At 43.5% G+C, this 18,849-nt stretch overlaps 1 protein-coding gene, 1 long non-coding RNA gene and 1 pseudogene across 5 annotated transcripts in view; 2 read left to right on the top strand and 1 right to left on the bottom strand.

Annotated features, from left to right (window-relative positions):
• Nucleotides 1–18,849, top strand: part of LOC125096227 (ral guanine nucleotide dissociation stimulator-like) — a 254,921-nt pseudogene that overhangs the window by 87,121 nt on the left and 148,951 nt on the right.
• LOC125096233 (uncharacterized) lies at nucleotides 1,062–16,006 on the bottom strand. 3 transcript variants are annotated; one of them, XR_007126105.1, is made up of 4 exons: nucleotides 15,884–16,003; nucleotides 3,268–3,485; nucleotides 2,507–2,647; nucleotides 1,062–1,212 (listed from the first exon to the last, which is right to left on the bottom strand). It is a non-coding gene; the product is annotated as an uncharacterized LOC125096233 (long non-coding RNA). The 3 variants fall into 3 exon arrangements; XR_007126107.1 differs by having other exon boundaries at nucleotides 2,507–2,617; XR_007126106.1 differs by lacking the exon at nucleotides 3,268–3,485 and having other exon boundaries at nucleotides 15,884–16,006.
• Nucleotides 16,674–18,849, top strand: part of MTIF3 (mitochondrial translational initiation factor 3) — a 14,699-nt gene continuing 12,523 nt past the window's right edge. The window contains exon 1 of one of the 2 annotated variants that reach the window (XM_047722996.1): nucleotides 16,674–16,812. The gene's annotated coding sequence lies outside the window, so the exon portion shown is untranslated. Of the gene's footprint in view, nucleotides 16,924–18,849 lie in introns of both variants that reach the window. The other variant, XM_047722994.1, reaches the window with a different exon arrangement.

The raw sequence follows: 18,849 nt of genomic DNA, 5'->3' as shown, positions 1-18,849 counted from the left end.
AGGGGCACCCGGGTGGCTCAGTCATTAAGCATCTGCCTTCTGCTCAGGTCATGATCCCAGGGTCCTGGGACCAAGCCCCATGTTGGGCTCCCTGCTCGGTGGGAAGCCTGCTTCTCTCTCCCCACTCTCCCTGTTTGTGTTCCCTTTCTCACCATCTCTCTCTGTCAAATAAAAAAAAATCTTTAAAAAAAAATAGGCCTTAGGGATGCCTGGGTGGCTCAGTGGGTTAAAGCCTCTGCCTTCGGCTCAGGTCGTGATCCCAGGGTCCTGGGATCAAGCCCCAAATTGGGTTCTCTGCTCAGCAGGGAGCCTGCTTCCCCCCCTCCCCTGTCTGCCTCTCTGCCTCCTTATGATCTCTGTCTGTCAAATAAATAAAATCTTAAAAAAAAAAAACCTTAGTCTACAGAAAAAGGCAGAAAAGGAATGGAACTGTGTATTTTTAAGGTAAAAATAAATACTGTCTCTGATATATGTACAATTTTTTTTAAATCACTGGCTCCAACGGAATTGCACAGGAAGGATTCCCTTGTATCACCTCCAAAAGCAAGTTAATAACCCCCTGTATCATAATTTAGTACATCATTGGGTTTTGCAGTCATTATTGCTCCTTTATATCATTTGTAAATTTTTATTTTTATTTTTAATTTTTATTTTTTTTAAAGATTTTATTTATTTATTTGACAGACAGAGATCACAGGTAGGCAGAGAGGCAGGCAGAGAGAGGAAGGGAAGCAGGCTCCCTGCTGACCAGGACCCTGGGATCATGACCTGAGCTGAAGGCAGAGGCTTTAACCCACTGAGCCACCCAGGCACCCCTCATTTGTAAATTTTTAAAAATCATGCAACAATGAACACTTTTTAGGCATAAGGTTTTTGGCTTATTGAACATTTTTTATGATAATAATAAAGAATAGGATATCTGCTTCAAAATGCCTTTCTAGATTTTGGTTAAGGACTACTTTTCTGCTTTCCAAAAGAGTAATATTCCTACTTCCTTAATATAAGTCTAACCCCCATAACTTATAAGTGGCTTAAAATGACCAGCATTTCATTATCTCCTGTGGTTCTGAGTGTTGACCAGGGCTCAGCTGGCTGGTTCTTCTGCTGGTCTCACTTGGGATTTCTCCTTCAGCAGCGTAGTCAGTAAGGACCTGGGCACGTCCTGAGACTTTGGTGTGAAATCTCCAGGCTTCTGGCAAATAAGCTGCTGAGCTAGGCATGGATAGGAAGGCCAAGAATTCAAAAGCGTGAGAAGGAAAGATTGCTTTTAAGATCAAACATTTCAATCTACTCCTCCCTCACCCCCCACCCCAGGTGTGCATGAGGGAGGAGGGGTAAAGTATCAGAGCACAAGTCAGAGCATGGGCCCAAACCCCAAAACATGGCTGGATTTCAAGGACACGGAAGTCCTTATTTAAGTTATGCCAAGAACCTTGCTCTAGCTAGAAGTGAAGAGGATTCCAGTTTCCCCCTGAAGCAGTGGGAGTAGAACGCTTATGTGAAAGCTTTTGTTCTGAATTGATTCTGATACCCGCATCGGGGTGTGCAGTTAATAATTACTACTTTCTTTTTTAAACAGCACTTTAGCAGAGCTGGCACAGAGACCAAATGTATAAATAGCCCTTCTGAAGGCACAACAAAGCCTGGGCTGTGACCTCCAGGGAGGAATCAATATTTCCAATGAGGCTCGGTGCTTCTGGAAACATAATTCTGTCTTATCAGCCGGGCCCCATCCCCACCCTCCACCATGCCGTTCCCTCCACATTCCACACCTCCCCTTCACCAGTGTCCTCCCACTTCCCACCTCCCAACAAAAGAGCAGAAGCTCAAATATAATTGCAGAAGGTCTCCAGCAGCACGCCATGGCATGGCTCTCAGTGACAACTTCTGGAAGGAATGTAGGACTTCACAGAGGGCTCTGGCATCCGCCCTCCATTTAGAAGTCAGCAGTGGCTTAAGAATGCCACGGGAAGAGTTCCCATGATTAACCCATCAAACAATCATCTCCTCCCTGTCCCCTGCCCCATGCTGAACCGAAATTCTCCCTGGGTGTTAGAAGGGTAGAGAGAAGGTGGAAACAAGTTATGGGGGACGGGGAGACAGCCGTGAGATGGGGAGAAGATCTGTGGCCCTTATGGTGAGGCCACATCAGGGATGACCACACGTGGCTGTACCCCTCTGAGCCCCAGTGATGGCCACCTTGGCTGCTGTCCTGCTGAAGGCTTTCTTCTTGGGTGGACCCAATGTGAATGGTTCTAGTGGTTCCAATATCACCAGCTTGTGAAAACCCCAAACCTGCCCACCCTCCAGCCCTTAGTGAAGTACTTTATCATAAAACCACAACAGCACTCAAATTGTTGTATCTAATATAGAGGCAATGTTCCAGCTATGCATTAAAATTATTTATCCCCATTTGGCAGAGGAGTACAACACCATGTCCAACGTAACCACTGACAAATGGCAAGGCCAAGGTTTCACCTACCAGCAAACCTAGGCTTTTTCTCACCTTGCCAGGTGGTCTCTGTTCGGGAAACATGCCAAGCCAGGAGAATTGCTCAGGGTCTCCCCATCTAAGAAAGCTGTGATCATACCCTGTCATTTGAGTTTGTCCGTGTTCCTGGGGGACAGCAGCAGACACTGGGAGTCACTGCAAAGTAGGTGTTATACAGAGCCCACCATCAGAACAGAGCTGTATTGAAGCAATAGTCTAGAAAGAATGTTGTTTCCCTCATTTTCCTGACCCTGTGTGCTATTCTGGTGGCAATCAGCAAAGTCAGGTCGTCAGTTTTAGGTAGGGACTCTTAGCAGTCCTCAGCAGGGGTCCCTAGCCGTCACCCTTCACAGGGTGATGAAGGATTGGTGAGCATGATGGAGTTTGCACTGTGGACTGAGTTCTACTAATTACCATGCGACCTACTCAACCACCACTGTATACAGCAAACTCTGGTGATGGGCGCTTCGCCATTTACTTGGTGTTTGTTTTCTCAGGAGGGTTTAGTGGAAACAGCCTGTGTTTGGGGCCCCTGTCAGCCCCTCGAGGGGGCATTGAACAGAATCTTGAAGAATGAAAAGGAGTTAATTAAGAAAAATATTCTCTCTTTAAGGATAGTAATTGTGTCTTACTTATCCTCCCAACACGGCCCTTTCTAGAGATACTCCACCAGTACTGAATGAACAAATGAATGAATGAATGGAGAATGAATGGATGAGTGAAAGAAAACCTGTCTGCATTGGTGCATCTCACACTTTAGTACACATCTAAATCACCTGGAGATTGTCAAAGCCAGGTAGCTGGTTCCCAGGCCCACAGTTTCTGAATCAGTAGATCTCTGAAGGGGCCCCGGAAATACCATTTCTCACAAGCTTCCAGGGGCTGCTGCTGGTCCACAGACCCTACTCTGAGTAGCGCTGGTTTACGTCATATCTTCTCTCAAGTTTATGCCCAGAAGTCAGAAAATACTCAGAGAAAAATATTTCGAGGGAACCTGGATCAGGAGATGAATAATATCGGATATTTGTATATTGTTTGACAATTTCAAAAATATTTTAGTACATCCTATTTGATCCCTGCAAGCCTGCGACACCATTACTCCATTTTACAGAGGAAGAAGCAAGGGTCCGGAGAATCAAAATTAATTGCTCTAGGAACCACAGCTGGTAAAATAGGGAGTTAGGAAATATATAAAGGTCCCCTGATTCTCACTATGAAGCTCTGTCCTCCCCACTGAACACAGAGAATTTTTAGCATCAAGTAAACAGTAATATAAAGATTACCTCATGATTTTCGGTATGGCCTTCCTGGCAGTGTTTTTGAGAAGGAAAGGAATTATAATTCACTTTATGGGATTATAATTCACTTTAAGCAAGACCTAGTCCCATATTCAGTTTAATAAAAATAAAAAATTACTATTTGATTGTTATGACATAAATAACCTACCACAATATTTTGTTTTAACTATCACTTCTGGTTCAGTAGCTAAGAGTATGAACTCTGGAGACAGACCTCCTACACTCTAATCCCAGCTCTACCATCCATTGCTGTGTGACTTTGGACAAGTTATTTGACCTCTCTTGCCTCAGTTTCCTTATCTACAAAAGGTATAGAAGAACAATACCAGGACTTAATCATAGGATCTTTCATGGGAACTAAATGAGTCAATATATGTCAAGCCGCTTGACATACATGATATGCTCTATATCCGTGTATGTGTGTACATGTTTTTACCTATTGTATCATTATCACTGAGAAAATGCACTGAAGGTATTTAGCCTTTAGGCTGGGGTCAAGTGGGAGATATGGGAAGCCATAACTCAGGGTGAGACCCCTGGGTGTTGAGGCTCAGTTTTCTGATCCAGAATTCTCTTTCTCCAAAACAAGATAGAATCCCTCCATCCCCAAGACCAGAAAAGAAGAATCCTTGAAAAGGAATATCAAGTCGGAATTTGCAGAGCAACGCAGACCCAACCCTGGTCTTGGAGGCAGGAAGAGCCCAAAGGTCCCCCTGGGAAGGGAGTGTGGGACCTCCAGAGGAGCAAGATGGGAAATGCTGGGCAGCCTTGCTGGATGAGCACCCCATCCCTTTACACCCCTCCCCCAACTCTCTGCCTCCATATGTACACTTGGCTGGGTCACCCGGGTTTGGGGCTGTTACAGTGTCATTTCCAAGAAGGCACCGAAGCTGAAAATTAGGCAGCTGGGGAATGCAACCCCTAGTGGCCAATGCTGCCACCAAGGGCACGCCCCTGGTCCGAGCCAGGTGTTGTGCAAACCCCAGGTACGCGACTCTGGGAAGTTACTTCCCCAGGTTGATTGAGCCTCTCCGGTACTCACTTAACCCTGGAGACGTTTTGATCATCATTAGTGCTCCAACCAGCACATCCTTTCCGTTGTCAACTGGGCTCCTGCACTGATCTCTCCTTTGCAGCTCTCCTGGCGGCTGTGCATGCTGCCCCCCTCTGGAAACCCAGGGGTCATTTGTCATGGGATTAAGGACAGAATTCACCACACCATTGGGCTCCTTTCCTCTGGAGCCTGACTCCTGTTCAGTACAGTATCTTCAGGCCATAAAAATGATTCAATAAGTAGCATTGTTTTGTGACAGAAACCCTTAAGCCAGTGAGGCAAGATGTTCATGAAAGTGTCTAACGACAGAATGGAAATTCTGGAATCTACAGGAGTACATCGCAGATCCAGCTTCTTTCTATGGACACCTTAGACACTCAAGCACTTTGAACGTGAAGGGTCAGCTCTAACCTGGCCTCCTCTCATTCGAATATTTTAGACAATCAGCAAAAATAAGAAATCTCTAATCTTATTGGGATAATGGAATAATAAGCTTTGCTATTCATACAACTTAATTTATAAAAGAAATTCCATTTGCGCACGGCCTGAACTTGTAACATATCTGTCACTAAAAGTGTGATTCATATGCAATCTAATGTGAAATGTAGCTGCGTTTCTATTCCTCTTGTACATAATATTCTATCAGCAGTAACCAAAATGATATCTTAAAGTTATGACAGCTTTTTTAAACATAAGCTTCATAAAAATTTTGCTATAATTGTATTTTTTAATTACTGAGGCAAAGTATAAAACCTGAACACCCTCAATCCCATGAGATGCTGACACACTAGGGAAAATGCATTCTACTCACTACCACATAAATTGGAAGAAACACAAACTGCACTTTTGCACGATAATAATTTTAGAAAATAGAAATGCTGATCATATTTAAGATCCCAGTAAGTATTCACTGAGACAAAATAAATGCAACACTGAGAATAGAACTTTGGTAAAATGATCATTTTATTATATAAGATTTTCCTAGAAGTGTTTTAATTACTTTATTATTAAAACAGCCTTTCTTTCTTCTTCCTTCCTTCCTTTCCTTTCCTTCCTTTCTTTCTCTCTCTCCCTTCCTCCCTCTCTCTTTTCTTTCTTCCCTTTCTTTCCTTCCTCCCTCCCTCTTTCCTCCCTCCGTCCCTCCCTTCCTTCCTCTTTCTTCCTTACTTTTTTTCTTTTCTTTCCTTCCTCCTTTTCTTTCTTTCCTTCCTCCTCTCCTTTCTTTTCCTTTCCTTCCTCCCTCCCTCCTTCCTTCCTTCCTTCCTTCCTTCCTTCCTTCCTTTCTTCCTTCCTTTCTTTCTTCCTTCCTTCCTTCCTTCCTTCCTTCCTTCCTTCCTTCCTTCCTTTCTTTCTTTTTCTTTTCTTTCTTTCTTTCTCTCTTTCTTTCCTTCTTTCTGTTTCTCTCTTCCCTTGAGTAGGCCTCAAGCTCAATGAGGGACTTGAATTCCCTACCCTGAGATCAAGACCTGAGCTGGATCAAGAGTCAGATGCTTAACCAACTGAAACACCCAGCCATCCCTTCTTTGTTTTTTTTTTTTTAAATAACTTTATTGATATATAGTATTGGTACATACCATAATTCTTACATACCATAAAAATCACTCTATTTTAAGTGCATAATTCAATGAGTTTTAGTAAATGACACAGAGTTGTGTGACCATCACCACAATCTAATTTTAGACCATTTCCATTACCCTAAAAAAACCCAAATCCTTTTCCTTTGATAATTATTCCCCATTCTCACCCCTGCCCTAAGCAACCATAAATCGACTTTTGGTTTCTATAGATTTGCTCCTTGGGGATAATTCATATAAATGGAGAAACGGTAAGTGTTCTCTTATGTCTGGCTTCATGCACTGAATGGAATGTTTCCGAGTTCATCTGTGCTGTGGCATGGATCAGTACCATTCTTTAGTTGATGGGTATTGATGGGCATTTGGGTTATTTCCACATATGACTATTGTGAATAATACTGCTATGAACATTCACGTACAAGTCTTTGTGTGGACATGTGTTTTCTCTTGGTTAGTACCTAACCAATGGAATTTTGGGATCCTATGGTATGTCTATGTTTAACTTTTAAAGAAACTCAACTGTGTTCCACAATAGTCACACCACCAGCAATTTATAAAGGCTACCAATTTTTCCATATCCCTGTCAACACTTGGCATTGTTTTCTTTCTAATTCTAGCCATTGCAGTGGGGTGAGAAGTGGGATCTCATTGTGGTTTTGATTTGTATTTCTCCTTCGATTTTAAAAATCTTTATATTCGCCCAAGGTCAACATCGAAAACTTTTTACGCCTTTTTCTGATCAAAAAAGTCAATGACTTTGAAGTTAACGACTCTGTTGCCTTGAAATGGTGGCAACTGAAAGATGTATAAGAAGCCATAGGCTACTTGTCATTAAGATTCATTCAAACAGAGAAGCCTAAGACAACGAAGCCATATAGTATGCTCAAAGTATAAGAAAAATAAATTCAACTGAAAGAAAATGAGGAAGATTACTTTTATAATCCAGTTTTAAAACACATTATCAACAAAAAAATAAAAAGGTGGTAGGAAAAGATCAGTTTGGGATTGAGGAAAATTCAGCCAACACAGTCTAATCTACTGCTAGTCCCAGAAGGCTAGTCTGGGTCTTTCCTGGGAATGACACACTTACTTTCCATAGGTCTGTTTTCCATGTATGACTTTTATAGCTAACGTTCGTCAAGCAATCCTCAGTGCCAGGAACTGACCAAGTTTGCATGTGTGTCGTGTGTATTTTTTAAATGTTCACAAGTCCACGCAGAAAATACTTTTGCTCTCCCCATGTAAGAGACGATGAAACTGCTCTACAGGGTAACGTGAGCAAGGGCACACAGTGGCCAAACCAGCGGGACCTAAGGTCCCAGCTCCTGGTTTGCATTCCTGTTGCTGAGCCTTATGGGTAACTGGTGCTTGGCCATGTGGCTCTCCAGGTGTCCTTACACATGTAGAATTAATTCCTTGTTGCCCTGTGTTTCCTTCTCTGGCTTTGTTGCATTAACAGCGTGAATGTGTTTCTCAGCCCGTTTTATCCTTTCGTCCTTGCCATTGGTGTGCAAGCCCTCTAGCCACACTGGATGTCCAGGAAGCGAGGAGGGACTGGCTGACCCAGACTTTGGCTAAGACGAAGGTCCCATTAGACCAACTCTAACTTGGTAGCTCTCTCCCCCATTCCAGAAAGCAGGTGAGTGAGAGGCCAATTATAAAAAGAATAATTTCAAATCCATTCTAATTGGTAAAAGAATAATATTAAATGAGTGAAATCAGTGCCAACTTCTGTGACTTGTGGTCTTATTAATATAAACTATAAAATATAAACTATAAAAATAGGCCTATCAGTGTGTCATGATATGATGGTTGAGTGTGAAAGGGGTTTTAGGAAAGTCAAAGGCTATCAATTATAGACTAGAAGTGATGTATCATAAATGCGAGGCACACAGACCTTTTTCTTCATTATCCCCCATTACTCTGTTGCATGCCTGGCATTTGTGATGCATCCTTCTAGACTATAATAAAATTACAGTTATAATTACATGTGGATCTATTTTATGGTGTCAGGGTTTTGGTTGTTTTTTTTTTTTTTTTCCCCTCTAAGCATTAATACCCAAACCTTTGACTGAGCCAATCACAAAATCCATCAGTTATGTACAGAACATAAAGAAATGGTTAGACTGGATTTTCTACTGGGCTGTGACCTTCCTGACTTAGAGGTAGCAAGGTTAACCCAATGTTACACATGTGTGATCATTTGATAATCTTTTTGAAAATGATGATAATGATTATACGGCATGTAGGTTGCAATTATAGAGTCCATAATGTAGTAATTAATACAAGGATCAAAGACCTCGTTATTACTCCTTTATGAGACAGACTGTGATATTTTTCATATATTTTTTAGACTCTCTGCAGGTCTCGTTCAGTAATTGTAAATCATGAGAGTCACAAGTATACTACTTAGCATGGAAGTTTGCTTCAGTAAAAGATGCCTATCTCAGCCGAACTTCCCATAGTGATTGAGAAGATTCCTCCTAAAACCATAATAAGATACCTAGAGGTCTCTTACTAAGCGCTCTCAACTCAAAGCAAGAAAAAAAAAAAAAAAAAAAAACAGTAAGAGAAGCCTCTACAAGATACAAAGTCTTGCCCCAAACCTCATGTACTTCAACCAAGAGAGTTCACTTTCTCTTATTTCAGAGACCATTAGAAAAGGCTTAGCTGTGTACTCTATGGCCCACAACTCTTCAGCAAATGCTTAATGTACACTAAAGGTATGCAGTTTGGTGCTAGAACCAAATTGGCAAGGGTACAGTCCCTCCCTCTAAGGGGTTGGCAATGCAGAAGGCAGGAAATGCCAAGTATTCAGGTAACTATATTGGGAGGCAGAGGAAAAAGAAAAGCCACAGAACAAGCATACATAAAATGACAGGGGTCAGAAGAAGGGAGAAATTCACCCAGTTGGACTAAGTAAGGGAAGGCTTCACGGAAGAGGTGGCATTTGGGCTAGGGCTGGAAAGATGGCTCTGTTCCAGGCAAAAGGTAGGGCAAAAACAGGCACAGAGGCAGAACAGCACAAAATATGGTTAGGGAACAGCAAGTAGTCATCTAGCTGCTTGGCAGTGGTGGAAGAAGAGAGAGTTAGAGCTATAATGATGTTTGGTGGCACTGATAGGTGTTGTGAGAAAATCCACCTAAGAGGTATGTACAGGTAGGAAATGCAGACCAGTGGACTCCATGGAGACTGGAATCAGAAAGTTAGACATGAAAGCTTCTACCCCATTTTTCACCAAGCCCCACGATCTCCTATTTTTCTGCATGGTTCTTTCCGCATGTCTGTTTTATTCTCCTGCCTCTCTCTGCAGACCAACTCAGCTGCATGAAAACTCCAGTGTGCGTCGCTGGCCTGATTCATAAAATAAACAACTTTATACGACTTTTTGTTTGAATGACGTGTTGCAGGGATAGGTTCAGCTGCAATATAAGAGCTTGTTTCTCTCGTACAATCAGTAAATCCAGAAGCACCATGTGCTGGCGTATAAGGGCCCAGGTTCCTTCTATCTCATTGCTCTGCCAAGCACGCTTTCCATTCCAGGAGGCCCTCATGCTCCAGGAGGCCAACCAAGCTCCAGCCATCCTGTCCACCTTTCAGCTGGCAGAAAGCAGGAAGGAGAGGAAGAGCACACTCTCCTTCTAAGAGAACTTTCTGGAAGTTGCACATACCACAGCTGATTTTTTTTTAGTGTGGCCATGTGATATGCCATGAAAGAGTGAAAAGGATATTAATAATTATACTGGGATAATAGACATAAACGAGGACTCCTCGGGACTATGGGATAAGTCACATGGGAGTAGGTATACATATATTCCACTGGCCAGAACTCGGTCATGTGGCCACACCTATTTGTTGGGGAGGCTACACACACTGTCCTTACTCTGTGCAACTATGTGCCCAGCTAAAACATGGGAAAGAGCAGAATGAATATCCAATTAGTATCTCCTGCCACATTTGACATCCAGCAAATGTCCCATTCAGAATATGCAAGTTGTCACAGTCTGTGGACTGGATTCCTGCAGGGCAGTCTTCTCCTCTGGTCCAATCAGCTGTTGAACAGGAAGAAGGAAAGAGGACAGGACTTTTGTTCCGCAAGGCTCCACTTTGGGGGGCTGAGGAAGGGGCCTGGGCAGAGCAAGCAAACTGACTCACTTGTCAACTCCAGTAGGTTTTAGATCCATGCAGAGGGTGGTAAATGCTAGAGTGGAACCTCACAATCCGATTCAGCAGGTGGGACGAGGAAAACCGTCACAAGGAAAGTGTGCAGGTGCAGCTTTCCTAAAATAAGGTTAGCCTGGCTGTGCTGTGAGGGCTGATTTGGAATAAGGACAGATGGAGGATAGAAGTCCCCTAAGCAACACTTGCATTAGGCCAGGTGAGACTGAACTGGACTTTGAGCAGAATGTTAGAAAGTGGGGAGAAATATAAAGCTAGGTAAGCGACTACAGCAACAAGAAGGGGAAGTGAGCAGTATAATGGTGAGAGAAAAGTAAGAAAACCTATGACGAGCAGAAATTACAAATTCAAAAAACAGTGCATTTTTGGTACAATGGTATTTGATACAGGTATGACTATATTACATAGCACCGTATAATAATGTATAGTCATAACGATGCCCTCGTTCTTAAAAAAAAAGTTATACCATGTTTCAGAATGCAATACTTTGTAATAAGTTATATAAAATACTTTTACTCAAAATGGTAAGATACTTTGTGTTCATTTGAGAGGTATGTATAGGCATCTGGAGGATTCTCTTAGACAAATATCTTATTTCCCAAATAATAATTACATGAGTCTTCATTGTACCCAAAGCAAACATGTTGTCAAATGCATAGTATCATATAGCACTTAGATGTGTAGATTACACTCACACTTCTGACTGTCAGATAGAAACCATGGCTCTGGAAACCCAAGTTCAGCATTCTAAAACCTCAACCACGTGAATGTATAAAACTCTTTCAAAAAAAGTCAAGCTGCGTATTTATCATAGAAATGCGGCTGAGGCCTTCCTATAATCAGCAAGACACTCGACATCAGTTCTAGGTAAACCATACCTATCGAGAAGTGTGAGTTTCCAATTGAGAGGTTAAAGCTGACCTGACTCTCTTTCCAAAGACCAAGAATTGGGCCCTTGAACAGAAAATATGGGTACTAGAATGAACAGAGCTGAAGGACATATGCAGAAATCTACAGCCATGTTTTTTTGCTCAAATAGAGAAACAATACACAACTACTTATGCGCAGTACTAAGTTCTAAATTTAGAGAAACACATGTATGGAAACCCAAGAGGGGGCCTCTTTGGTCATTTTGAAAAACAACTGGTGGTTGAAAGTAAAATATACACAAAGAAACTTCTAGAAATCTGAGCCCCTGCATCTGACTGCTGAAGCATTCCTCCATTTCTAGTGGAGATTTTTTTCTCCCGCATCCCTCACAGATTATTTTTGACTTAGCCAAGCAGGGAGTCTATTTTAAAGCTCCCAACTTGAAAATCATGGAAGCTTTATAACGTCCTCCACCTGCACCTCTTTTTAGGAACACAATCCTTTAGTCTCTAACGGATGAAAACCTCCAGCATATAACAACTTTGTTAAGCTGTCACTATCAATAGGGGGAAAAAAATAACAGTTGACAAAGAAGAAACAAATTGCATCTTCGAATAAGTTTTCTTGAAGCTGTTGTTAAAAGCTATAACCTCTGATGTTAACTAAATTTAACCCATTCTGACCCTTGTGGTGGCCCTTAACCTCTTCTTTCTTCTGCTTCCTGAGGCTGCTGGAGAAAATGGGCCCAGTCCTTGGAAAAGCGTTCTCTGTAGCACACAAAAGGCCCAGCCTTCCTGCTACCCCGCCAGGAGGCCCTGGATCGACCGAGGGGTCAGCACCTGTGCAGAGAAGCAGGTGACAAGGGACTGCCTTCATCCTTCCCCAGCAAGCTCTAAGAGTGGCCAGCCTTCAGCCACCACGCTGTGGTTTCAAGCATTCAAGCCCCTGCAGTTCAGGTTTTCTTTGTGAACACAGACTTTACACAAATTAATCTATTGCTGTTCAACTGACTGTAAAATTAATAGATTTACTGTTGCAAAAAAAAAAAAAAGGAAGAAAAAAGAAAAACTGAGAGCTTTCACTTCCACTTTGGTAAGGTCACGCATGCGTCCTAAGCTGCCAACAAAAAAGCTTTGGAAATCTTTAGAGCAGAACCGAGAAACTTTCGGAGAGGGGACAGGAGCAGCCAGTGCCATACAGTGGGACATCTTCCAGATACAGGAAGAACGTAGAACTCCGCACTGAAGATGCTTCTGACACAGTACGAATTTGTTTTATTGTGAACATTATATTGGTGGCCAGTCCTGCCTTCCTTGAAGGGCCTTGTCACTAGCAGATCTCAGGTGTTTTAAAAACATTATTAGGTTTTACTTAAAATGTGAAATGCTAATAACTTGGTTCTGTTTTGCTCTGAGTTACACAGTAGTACACATTGTACATGCTTTAAGGTTTCTTATGCTAGCTCTTTATGTATCTTCAGGACACTCCGCAATGGTGATGGAAATCCTTTTCATTAAGGGTTTCAAAATGATGAAAGCTAACTGAATCAACCCCCAAATTTACTACCTTCGAAAAGGTAACACACGGCTCTGTTGTTTTTCCAATGGAGACTTCTGAACCTATTTTCTGCTTCATTCAGTTGCACAAGACTTTTCACGGAAGATAAATGGACATTCCATGTAGAAGTACTCTTTCATTTTGCAGACATGAAAGCTTTTCAAAAAATATGTTACAATGTCATTCATCTTAGATTAATTTATTTTGCTCATTCACAACCACCATCACATTTTAATAATTGGTGCCATCATTTTTTGCCAAGAGGAATGATTAGTCTGGAGTCTAATGTTATGAGAAATTTTGCCCATGGCAAATGTATCCTGAATCTAGTAACAGTTGAGAGGACAGGAAGGGTTTTAACACAGATGTGCTCACCAGATGTCGTCTAGCTTCTGGGGAATTGGCACAAGCAGCCACAAGATGGATTTAGGTTGTAGGAAGAGATTCCCTCAGTCTTGTGAAACATTGAAATAGGCTACTTAGGGAAAGCTAAATCTCCCTGCCTAGAGTTTTCTTTTCTTTTTTTAAAGTGTGTGGATGCTTACGTGTTTGGAATAGATTAATCACAGTTCTGCCTGAGGAAAAACAGTAGAAATTCCATAAGAAGGCTTCCAGCTTTCATGTGTTATGATAATGGACACATGGTATTGGGCTGAGGGTAACTTCAGGATGTTTTGAGAAGTTATCCCACAATCCGCCAGCTCCCCACACACCCTGCTTTCCATGTCCCTGCTGACAAGCTTGTAAACATAGACTAAGGCGAGCGAGCATGGACCCTCTGTCAGCTAGATTTAGCTTGGTACTGAGTAGCATCTCACATATAATAGACTGCAATTTCCCTATTTTAGCAAAACTGTCCTGATAAGAGCTTACAGTCTAATGTTGGATAGGGTATGTAAAACTAGCTATAATCCATGAACAATTAGTTGTTGAGGAATACGATGAGTATGTGAAGCCACACAGGCTTTGACTTATCTATGTAACTTCAAAACAAACACAGAGTTTGATTAGTGTAAGATTAGCCTCTTAAAGTAACTGTTGTAGTGATTGTGGCATCATGAAGATACAGCCTAGTGTTAAAAACTTTTTAAAGAAATCACCCATAGAGTAACAACTCTGTGGAACATTGAATTGTTAACTCAATGAACTAGGCTAAGACTGTGTCTAATGGGCCTCCCTGGTCCAAAGGTGGGGAGAGGGGACTTTGGAAGCTAACAGGTAAAGGTTTCTCTCTTTCTCAAGAGAGAAAAACACCAATATATGTATTGTGTGAGAAACCGTGTGATTTGGGGACCAACCATGGAAATTAACATGGAATTTATTCTGTGGAGGAAAATATACAAGTTTTGATTTGAGTCTTACTGAGTCATATTTCTATATTTTGGGGTGGTTTTTTTGTTTGTTTGTTTGCTTTTGTTTTTGTAAATTATAGGTAGAAACAATAGCCATTGGGAAAGCTCTGTAAATTTCCGAGAGTTCTGTTCTATGCGCGTATTCAATTAGTTTACAGAGGATTTGTGCCACAGTATAATACTTCCCCTAAACCAAGAAGTTGAGGCCATATATACAGGACGGGGATCCAAAAGATCCAGTTGCCTGCTTTACTATCTTTACTCAAGGGCCTTCAAAATCTACCACAAGGGAGCTGAATCCAAGACTCTCAATGACTCTTTAAAAGCTGCCATGTCCCATCTCAGCTGGAGGTCAAAGCAGAGTTCAAGTAAGAGATTTCTAAAAAATATATCTTTGAGGGCATGTCTTCTGTGCACCTTGCTCTACTCATCTCCTTCCAGGAACAGTAAAGCACCCCCTTCTTGAGATAGCTAATGATAGCCGTCTGGAAAACTGCCCAGGTCATCTATTCGGGACACATATGCCTCAAAGAGCAACCACCACACGGGTGCTGGCTGGGTAGCTCCAGCTACCAACAAGTACTTGGAGTGAATTCAAATTACAGTCTTACCAAATTCCAAGCCCTTAGTTAGGGTGTTAAACCTCTTCAGTTTTTCACATTTCACTAAATATCCTCGCAGACTTGTAACTCCACTGCTTCACTAGCTACTTTACTCTAACAGCGTAAGGAACATTTAGCATTAAAGCACCAACTCTGGGGCACCTGGGTGGCTCAGTGGGTTAAGCCGCTGCCTTCGGCTCAGGTCATGATCTCGGAGTCCTGGGATAGAGCCCCGAATCGGGCTCTCTGCTCAGCAGGGAGCCTGCTTCCTCCTCTCTCTCTACCTGCCTCTCTGCCTGCTTGTGATCTCTCTGTCGAATAAATAAATAAAATCTTTAAAAAAAAAAAAAAAGCACCAACTCTAGGGCTCCTGGGTGGCTCAGATGGTTGAGTCTGCCTTCAGCTCCAGCTGTGATCTCCAAGTCCTGGACCGAGCCCATGTCAGGCTCCCAGCTCAGCAGGGAGTCTGCTTCTCCCTCTGCCTCTCCCCCTGCTTGTGTGCTCTCTCTCTCGCTCTCAAATGAATAAATTAAAAAAAAAAAAAAGTGCAACAACTCTGGCTCCACGCTGCCTGCATTCTATTCTGGATTCCACCACTAGTTGTGTGACCTTGGGCAAATTACTGAACTTCTTCAGGCTTCAGTTCCCTCATCTGTGAAACAGGGTAAGAAGCTTGTCTTGAGGACTAAATGACTAAGAGAAATAAAGCGCTTAGAAGGGTGCCTGCAGGCACACAGGTATGTACTGGAAACACGCATCTGTAACTGTTGAGCACCCACCGTTCCCACGGCATCCGCTGGTCACTCTACCCCCTATCTAAACAAACTTGTATCTTGGTATTAAGGAATAATTTGGGTGGCCTAATTCTTGCTGAACTGGTAAATGGCCAACACACAAATACTAACCTCGGACTATGGGCCGCATACACACGAGTCGTTTCTGGGTTGATTGCTTCACTTTTTCAGCAAAATAGTCAGCACCTAATGCGCCAGACACTGGGATACGATGAGGAAATAGAAACTCGGGACTTTAGCTCTTAAGGCTGAACTAGCGTTTTCATCTGTAACAAAGCAAGTAAAAACTGATTCACGGGGTCATTTAAGGAGAATAAAGCTATGTGTTCAGCCGCACTATATCCGTAGATGCCGTTTCCTCCCATATAGTAAATTCTTTCATTAGGTAGCTTCACTACGTCATGACTGCAGATTCCCACTGGGTCGTCCCACTGAAGACGAGGTGACAGGTCAGGTCACTGACATCAGTAGTGCGACGGAGGGCACAGCAGCCTCGCAACAGGGGTGTGCCCCCGCACGGGCAGGTGACAGCCAGGAGCACCGAGGTTAGCAACTGCCCTGACTCCTGACAAACCACTTCACCACCACCGGCCCGTTTGCGCCTTCGTGAAACTGACGGCTGTTCGAAGCTCTCCCAGTCACAACAGTTCTTGAACCTTACACTCCTAAACCCACTTCAGATCTTCTCAGGTGGCCCCGCGCTAGGAAACCGAGGGCAGTCTTTCACTTCCCGAGTCTGTCTGCTCACCGGTAAACCGGGGGCAATGCTTCTTAAACCACAGGAGCCATAAGAACATTTATGAAGTATTTTACACAACATTAAATTAATAAAAGAGAACGCCTGCAAGAACCGCCCTCCGCCCTCCACACTTCCGCGGAGGACTTCCGCCTTTCAGCCGGACGGCGCTCCTCCCTGCGTCACCTTTCCTTTAGAAGACGTGAGCCGAAGCCCCGCCCACTACGGAGGGCGAAGGGGGCTCCCCGCGGGGGCCGTTCCCTGGCTTCTTCCGCCAGACCTTACAGTCGCCGGCCCGGCATAGGTAAAGCCAAAGGCGAGGGGCGCCGTGCGAGGGGGGACTGTGCGGGAGGACGTGGGCTTAGGCACAGTCCTGCGGAGGAAGCGGCTTCGCGCTCAGTTGTGTCCCTGGAAGGTCAGTGCCCCCGCTGCCGCCGGACGGAGCGCGGAGAGACGCCGCAGACCCTGCCGCGGGGTGGGGGATTCGGCCGGTCTCTAGAGCCGTCTTTGGGTACAGAATACTGACCCTGCATCCGGGAACCGCAGGACCTAGACCCGACGCCGGCCCTTCGGCCTCTGAAGGTTTCGCCCCGCCATCGCGGCGTACGTACGGGCACGCGTGCACGCACGCCGGCCCTACGTCCCCACGTCCCTCTCCAGCCGGAGGGCGCCGGGGGACCACTTCCCGGTGTGGGCGTGGCCGCGGCTGACACACGTGACAGTCCGACTGCGGGGAGGGGAGTAGCTGGGAGGGTTGCTAAGTGGTTGAGGGATTTCTTTTTTCCCTACTCACAGTTTAATAGGCTCTATGGCATAAGACTCATGAACGAAGTAAATAAACTTTCCTACAGAAAACTCGCAGTCTAAGAAGGTAGAGTGGAGGGGCGTTTGCAAAGTCAGCGACCGCTTAGTATGCCAGGGACGGGACAGTAAAGGATAAATCAGATTCGTTCCCAGCTTCAGAGAACTTACCGTCTATTGAAGGAGAGAAACAGCAATCAGATAATCACCAGCTTGTGATTGTGATTAGTACTAAAAGGGAAAGATAAGCTATACTACGCGAGCATTTTATGTTGGGCATTAATGCTGAGCTCAACAAACAGATGAGGGGGCAAGGGATGTAGGGGCTGATCGCTTAGTTTGGAAGGTAATCAGAAGAATGCCTGGAGAAAGGGAGCACTAAGCAACTATCCAGAGCTTCCTAAACTTAAGGGAAGAGCATTTCAAGAATCTGGACGGCCAGTGTGGTTTAGGCAAGTAGAAAGTTTTGTATAGAACGAGGCTGGAGAGGTGGCACGAGCCTTTAGGCTTCATGAAAGATGTTAGCCTAAAATATGAGGCAGTTTTATGGTGGGGAGGGTGGGGATGTGTGGTGACAGCCGCGCAGGGATAACGGATTGCCATTCCAAGTGTGTAAATCCTAGTTAGGATACTGGTGGGAATCAGGAGGTGGCATTGGGCGTGGGGAGAAGTGGTTGGATTTGAGTGGAATTAGGAAGAAAATTTATGAGACTTGGTGTTGGATTAGCTAGGAGAGTGAGGGAGAGCAGAGATGGAAAAGAGGGTTACTCTTTTGGAGGATGGACTGTGATGCTGGGCACCGAGATAGGAAGTTCTGGAAGAGCAAAGGACCAGGTAGAAGATACATGTGCAGGAATAAGTCCAACGTTAATATTGAGTCTGTAGCTCTGGATTTAAAAGCTTTTTAAAAAACATTTCATGGATGGTCATTAAGCTATTTCAAGAAGATAAGTAAAATATAAAGTAAGTTAAATATTTTATAGGTAAAAAAATACAGTTAAGTAATTGACCAAAGATATATGTCGGCTTCTTTCAGTGTTGTAAATCGGTGTTATTGCTCTTAAAAAGCTAACCTGAGTAGGGATAGTACTTTGTACTCCTTATGGAAGAGCAAAACCGGAGCCAAGGGAGAGCACCATGAAGGCTCAGTGACCATGGTTCAGTCCTCTGGTATTAAGGCTGCAGAGCCCACTGGAACAGAACACATGGCCTGTTGGCAGGTCTGCAGGCAGAAGCAAGGATTTTGTGAAACTCTTTTGAAAGGTGTGAGGAAGGATCTTAAAGTCATAGGAACTGGCAAAATTAATTTCACAAGTATTTAGTCCTCTAGAATCTATGTAGCTTTGATCCAACCTCCCTGGAAATAACAAATATTAGTAAGTATGAACTTGTGAATATCAGCTATAGAGGAAAGAAGAGTGGTGAGCGTGCAAACAATTTAATTTCTTACAGGACAGGACTCCCTCATAACCACATATTTAAATCATATTCCAAGAAGTTTCATTACAATACATTATCCATACCTCCTGAAGAAGTACTT

Source organism: Lutra lutra, chromosome 3 (genome assembly GCF_902655055.1).
Source record: "Lutra lutra chromosome 3, mLutLut1.2, whole genome shotgun sequence".
Lineage (NCBI taxonomy): Eukaryota > Metazoa > Chordata > Mammalia > Carnivora > Mustelidae > Lutra > Lutra lutra.
The sequence above is the reverse complement of the archived record's forward strand: the minus strand, read 5'-3'. Positions and strand labels throughout refer to the sequence as shown.